At 37.4% G+C, this 6382-nt stretch overlaps 1 pseudogene; it reads right to left on the minus strand.

Moving 5' to 3' along the window:
* Positions 1-264: 264 nt before the first annotated feature.
* LOC134930117 (5S ribosomal RNA) lies at positions 265-384 on the minus strand (annotated as a pseudogene).
* Positions 385-6382: the final 5998 nt, after the last annotated feature.

Here is a 6382-nt window from a genome sequence, read left to right on the forward strand (position 1 = left end):
GCGAAAAATATAAGGAAAAATTGAAATACACAATTTGTAGCGCAAAAGCTACAGTACGTAATGAGTCGGATTAGATATATTTTGTGGTTGATATGTAGTCATGTTATAGCTATAATTTTGTTCTTATGCTGTAAGATATATGACCATAATTTTTTCTGCATAAATCCCACAGGAAAAAATGATTGCAGGGAATTGAATCATAGCTCAAAGAAGCCGAAATGCCAAATGGTGCTCTTTATTAGTGAAATAAAAGTAGGCAGCAATTTGTTGCAGTACCAGGGTATTCCAATGTGGTCTCCCATCCAAGTACTGACCCAGCCCTCCACTGCTTGGCTTCCAAGATCAGATGAGATTGGGCATCTCCAGTGGGGTATGTCCGCAGATATTATGCTTGCCTCTATTATCACTTTGCTTTGATAAACAATAAGCACTTAAGAAAGAGTAATGGATACTCACAATGCATAAACTGAACATACGTGTAACAATATGGACCACAGGTTCAAGTACAAAGTGAAATGGTCATTTGTTATGTGGAAAATTATCACTATGGATACCACAAGATGAAAATTCATACAATAAGCCATTCATATGTACCCAATCGAAAATACGGTTAGTCCACCAGTATTACTATTAAGCAGCAAGAAGTGTCATCAAGTAAGTGTACAAAGTAGAGCTGCCAAGTATGTGACACAAACAGTCCTGTGACTTATGCATTACAGGGCTTATACACAAGGTATGCCATGCTCTTTAAACAAATAGTGTATATAGTGTTTCTAATAACCCATTGATGGGCGCAATAATTTATTGTACATTGACACTATTAATATGCAGGGCAAAGGTACACTACAGTACACATCAAATTCCAGCCAGTTACCTAATGTGTAGCATACAAGAGGGATACGTGAGCTACCATATTTTATCTAGACCAAAACTGGCATCAGTACTAACACTGCATTGAATATACAACAGAAAGGGAAGGCTGTTCAGAAATGCTGCGTGTATTATCACCTGAGATGCACATAGTTCCTATCTCTACTGTGTACTTGCTGAAAATAAATTTTTTTTTAACAACAGCGCTGGGTAATCCTTTCCGCAAATAAGGTTGAAATGCTGCATGAGGCAAATACTGGATTTTAAAATCACTATTATAAGCTTATTGTGGTACAGTGGTGCATACGATACCCATTACCGGTGATCCCCCGCTGGTATTACTTGTGTGCCATTGTCCCATTTTCCGGGAAGGGGCTCTGGTGATGCGGTGGTGAGAAGTGTTGCTGCCTAGGTTTGGTATTGCCGCTGCTCCTGCTCGTGATTGGGCTCCAGCAGTGCAGTAGCGATAGCGTGGCTGCCTGGTATTTCCTGTTAACATACTAGCCGGGACTGGCTGTTCTGGTCACATGTGTGCACCATGTGACCGTCTAGATTGTGCCTGATGTACGTTTCGCAAAGTTAGCTTGATCACAGGATGCCCTGTGACAAGCATTATTGATACCAGTGTTGGTATAGATAAAATATGGTGGCTTACATATCCCTCTTGTATGCTACACATTAGGTAACTGGCTGGAATTTGATGTGTACTGTGGTATACTTTTGCCCTGCATATTAATAGTGTCAATGTATGATAAATTATTGCGCCCTTCAATGGGTTATTAGAATCACTATATATACTATTTGTTTAAAGAGCATGGCATACCTTGTGTATAAGCCCTGTAATGCATAAGTCACAGGACTGTTTGTGTCACATACTTGGCATCTCTACTTTGCACACTTACTTGATGACACTTCTTGCTGCTTAATGGTAATACTGGTGGACTAACCGTATATTCGATTGGGTACATATGAATGGCTTATTGTATGAATTTTCGTCTTGTGGTATCCATAGTGATAATTTTCCACATAACAAATGACCATTTCACTTAGTACTTGAACCTGTGGTCCATATTCTCACACGTATGTTCAGTTTATGCATTTTTTCATTGTGAGTATCCATTACTCTTTCTTAAGTGCTCATTGTTTATCAAAGCAAAGTGATAATAGGGGCAAGCATAATATCTGCTAACATATCCCACTGGAGATGCCCAATCTCATCTGATCTTGGGAGCCAAGCAGTGGAGGGCCAGGTCAGTACTTGGATGGGAGACCACATTGGAATACCCTGGTACTGCAAAAAATTGCTGCCTACTTTTATGTCACTAATAAAGAGCACCATTTGGCATATCAGCTTCTTTGACATATGATTCAATTCCCTGCAATCATTTTTCCCTGTGGGATTTATGCAGAAAAAATGATGGTCATATATCTCACAACATAAGAACAAAATTATAGCTATAACGTGACTACATATCAACCACAAAATATATCTAATCCGGCTCATTACGTACTGTAGCTATTGCGCTACAAATTGTGTATTTCAATATTTCTTTATATTTTCGCTGTGTTATTGATTGATATATATTGGCATCAATGGAACTACCTTAACCAGTTTTAATGAGACTTTATTAAAAAATTTTGATCTTATCAGTTACTTGTATTAGAACATAATAGTCCATCTGCATTAGAGTGCTCCCAAATAAGAATCTTCTATTTTCTACTCTCTGTGTGCTCACATTTATATTTAGGTTTGTGTCAGCACATTCTTATGTGTAGGGTTACCTAAATAAGAAGTATATTCTTGGATAAAAATCAGTTTTTCAGAGTACAACTACAAGATACATACTATTTTTTCTGACCAGTGCGGTTTCCCTTACTATTTCCTGTTAATCACAAACCTAAATATATTAAATTGGAAAAAATTGTTGGTTTTGAGATAATTACACCAACAGATAGAGTTGGTAGTACACTTGGAACACACCTGACAGATGGATCTGCAGGCCGCCTGACATTCCAACCGATCCAAATGTTATGCGCATAAACACTTACCAATCCACCAGCTAAAATGTCTGTTTCACAGGAACTGGTACTGATGAAATTATCGGCGGCATATGGGTCAATAAGTCAGTAGCCATACATACAGGCAGATGTAAAAGTAAATATGCAAGATATATTGGCATCTGCCATGCTGCATAGCAGGCATGATATGCACGTGAACAACACCATTCACTGATACATCGAGTCTACATACCAACCGATGGCCGGGACAATATAATGGCTGTACAAAAGATATACTGTATCACATAGTATGTACCCAACCATACTATTAATAGGTTGTCTAAGCAAAGCTTTCTAGATACATAAATTGCACACTTTGTATCCAGAGGTTTTAAATGAGGTCATACTGAATTACTGGATTAATTTGCTCTTCTGCAACTTCACGTGCATCTAATTTGTAGAAATATTTGTCTATTTTGTGGAGATCATAGTAAGGGACATACTGTTTAGAGGATTGTGGATGTCTAATTATATGTTTCATATATAATTATAGACTAGAGTCCATGTGCAAGTTAAACATCACCATTAAGGGTTAAATATTCTCTGGAAATATTGAGGATTATATAGAATTAATTTATGAATTTATTTAGAAATCTTCTATCTGTTCAAACAAAGGACAATTAAAAAAAGGTTAGCTAACACACTGTGTAATACATTCTCTTTTTATACATTTGCAATACTGTAAATTGCCATTTCAATATGCCTCTTTATTATATTAAAATCATAACAATTTGGAACAGTTTCCTCAGTTTATAAATTTAGCATTGGTGTAATTGAATACTATTTTCACTAAGGCAAAGTATATTAACCATATATAACTATTTTTCTAGTGATTGCTTTCATTAGAGCAAAATAATTTTTAAATATTTGATTGTCATCTTATTGACAAAACCTTCAGCTAGACAACAGATTAGATATAGTGGAATGCAACTATACTATTGTAATACACGTAAATCACTATATCACTATGTTAAGAATTATATAGCTGTTCATTTTATTTAATGCTTGTTAGGTCATTAATAAAATATTGCTAATATTTTTTAATCGAAAATGCTTAAATTTAAACTATATATTTCAGAACCTTTTTACTTTTATGAACGGAATTTATGTTAACAAAGTTATGTTTAAATTAGGCATGAAGCCGATGGAGATTGGGATAATTGTTTACATATTGGAACAGCACCCACTAGTTTACATCCTACTGATGAAAGTTCATAAAGGGCATTGAAACGTGGCAATAATTTTATTATTCACAAATGCATTTGTTTTGGTCTGGAAGCAAGTTCCTTCAGACTTACTTATTTGAATTTCAACATAGCACTTGATATCTTCTTTCTTTGGAACAGTCTGATCTGCATAAGGATTTTGATGGATAGCATCTAACACTGCAGCAGATATAAGTGCTGCACGTGGGACTCTATTGGAGACTGTATCAGGTAGCCCTACAGTAACTTAGCAGGAGTTTGGAACTTATTTTCACTAACTAGGCTTTTGGGGAGATGTATAAAACCTTCATAAGAGGATTAGTGTAGAAGTTGCTCATAGCAACCAATCAGACAATAGCTATCATATTAAGGAATGTGCAAGATAAATCATAACTAAAAGCTGAGTGGTAGCTATGAGCAACTTCACAACGTGTCCCCTTTAGAAGGTTTGATACATCCCTTCTCTTTCTCCTACAACCTTTATTAATTAGTATTGTAGACTGTAAGAAATTAAAAAAAACATTTTTACCAATAGATACCTTAAGCTTGGTACACACTGGAGCAACTAGTCCCCTGACTTGTGGTTGCTTTGACTGAGCAACCAATGAAGTAAGCTATATACAGTAAGCTATACACACTTTCCTGGATGGGCATTTGAATTTGCCTGATGAGCAGTGATATCAGTCCCCGCAGCCAGTGAATGGGCTCCTCAGCGGGTCATCCATACACAAAGTCAGATGTGACGATATATTTGCAGATATATTTGCATTGGCTGTGCTGCAGTGCTGACATTATATGCCTGTGAATGATGTTGTTCACAGACATATATTGGGCGTACACAACCAGAGCCGTAACTACCTATGGGCAAGCGGTGCATTGCACACAGCGCAAATGCGCTGAGGGCGCAGCCGCTGCCATGTCTCTTTGCCGGCACGCGCTGAGATGAGTGTTGCCAGCGGTGCTCAGCTCACTGCTCCCGGCTTCAGTAACTTGCCTGAAAGGCAGCATCAGGTAGCCAGGGACAGGGCTATGCGAGTGTTTGTTCCCAGGGATAGTTATGTGTGTCCCTTAGCTGGCTGCAGGTCCCGGAGTATCCTCTGATTGGTCCCCAGGGTAAGGTAATTTATGTCCTGCTGGGCTCATTGTTGACTGATGTGCACGGCAGCTTGGGGCTACAGGGGAACAGGCAGGGAGGAGAGAGTGGCAATGTGTGTATGGTGCCTGCAGTTCTATGGTGCTATTTATGTATGTACAGAGTACTGTATATGTGTGTATGTAAGTACTGTACATTGTCTATGTATGTACAGTGTATGTGTGTGTGTACAGTTTATATGTATGTGTGTACAGTCAGTGTGTATTTATGTATGTGTGTACAGTGTGTATATATGTATGTATGTATGTATGTATGTGTGTACAGTGTATGTGTGTGTAAGAACAGTGTATATGTATGTATGTATGTATGTATGTGTGTGTGTGTGTGTGTGTGTGTGTGTGTGTGTGTGTGTGTGCAGTGTATATGTATGTATGTAAGTACAGTGTATTTGTATGTATGTCTGTACAGTATGTATGTATGTATGTATGTAAGTAAGTACAGTGTATATGTTTTTGTGTGTGTGTAAGAACAGTGTACAGATGGGTTATCTTGACAAGTTTTCTGCGCCTAGGCACAACATGACTTATTAGCATAAACACTTCATCTATTGTTCTCAGCTGCAATACAATACAGAGAACAATACAGCAGGGGATTAAGTCATTACAGCAGGGGATTAAGTCAGTACAGCAGGGGATTAAGTCAGATTGGCCAGTCTCAATTAATCCTATTAAAGGTCAAGATAAACAAGGACCGATCTGTATATGTATGTGTGTACAGTGTGTATGTATGCAAGTACAGTGTATACATATGTATGTGTGTACAGCGTTTATGTATGTATGTAAGAACAGTGTATATGTATGTATGTGTGTACAGTGTGTATGTAAGTACAGTGTATCTGTGTACAGAGTATATGTATGTATGTATGTATGTATGTATGTACATACAGTCTGTATGTGTGTATAGTGTATATACAGTATATATGTATGTGTGTACAGTGTTTATGTATAAGTACATTGTCTATGTATGTACAGTTTCTATGTGTGTACAGTTTATATGTGTGCGTGTACAGTGTGTCTGTATGTATGTATGTTTGTACATTGTATATGTATGTGTGTACAGTGTGTGTATGTATGTACAGTGTATATGTATGTGTGTA

This window comes from Pseudophryne corroboree, chromosome 5, assembly GCF_028390025.1.
Source record: "Pseudophryne corroboree isolate aPseCor3 chromosome 5, aPseCor3.hap2, whole genome shotgun sequence".
Lineage (NCBI taxonomy): Eukaryota > Metazoa > Chordata > Amphibia > Anura > Myobatrachidae > Pseudophryne > Pseudophryne corroboree.